The sequence below is a fragment of the Octopus bimaculoides genome, chromosome 1, assembly GCF_001194135.2.
Source record: "Octopus bimaculoides isolate UCB-OBI-ISO-001 chromosome 1, ASM119413v2, whole genome shotgun sequence".
NCBI lineage: Eukaryota > Metazoa > Mollusca > Cephalopoda > Octopoda > Octopodidae > Octopus > Octopus bimaculoides.
Genome location: NC_068981.1, coordinates 86,031,043 through 86,031,840, shown reverse-complemented (window position 1 = coordinate 86,031,840; position 798 = coordinate 86,031,043). Strand labels below are relative to the sequence as shown.

The window sequence follows — 798 nt, the reverse complement described above, 5'->3', positions numbered from 1 at the left end:
ATATATATATATATAGGGCGTAGGAGTGGCTGTGTGGTAAGAAGCTTGCTTCCTAACCACATGGTTCCAGGTTCAGTCCCACTGCGTGGCACCTAGGGCAAGTGTCTTTTACTATAACCTCGGGCCGACCAAGGCCTTGTGAGTTGATTTGGTAGACATATGTGTGTGTGGTATCTGTGTTTGTCCCCCTTCATCGCTTGACAACCGATGTTGGTGTGTTTACGTACCCGTAACTTAGCGGTTGGGTAAGAGACCGACAGAATAACTTGGCTTATATATGTGTGTGTGTGTGTGTGTGTGTGTGTAAATTACGTCATATGTAAACAGACATAAGTTTGTTTCTTGAAGCGCTGAAATGTATTGGAATACAAGTAGAAAGATATATTTTTCAACGTATAAATACTGATAGGACAGCATATATAGGATAAAATCCTTACAGAGCTGACACATTTTTCTGCTCTGTAAGGATTGTACTATATGTATGTATGTATGTATGTATGTGGTTACATTTCACTTAGGCACAGTGATACTAATAATCAGGTATTAGAAGTCAGTATACTTATACTTCAGAGAAAACGAGTACAGAGTGTAATAAGAAATTAAATAAATGGCAAGGGAACAAGTTATGTAAGCCGATACGCAAGCACTCGGCTACGAGTGTGTATTACACCTTGTAGCAGAAACAGCTGTAAGCTAATGAAATTCATTACATAATTTCTTGTTCCCTTGTCATTTATTCAACTTTTTACGCACACACACACATACATGAATATATATATATATATATATATATATATA

The 798-nt window shown here is 37.2% G+C and overlaps 1 protein-coding gene across 2 annotated transcripts in view; it reads right to left on the bottom strand.

Moving 5' to 3' along the window:
• The window catches only part of LOC106884368 (sodium-dependent dopamine transporter), a 242,943-nt gene that overhangs the window by 193,770 nt on the left and 48,375 nt on the right, over positions 1-798 (bottom strand). The gene's annotated exons all lie outside the window — the stretch shown is intronic.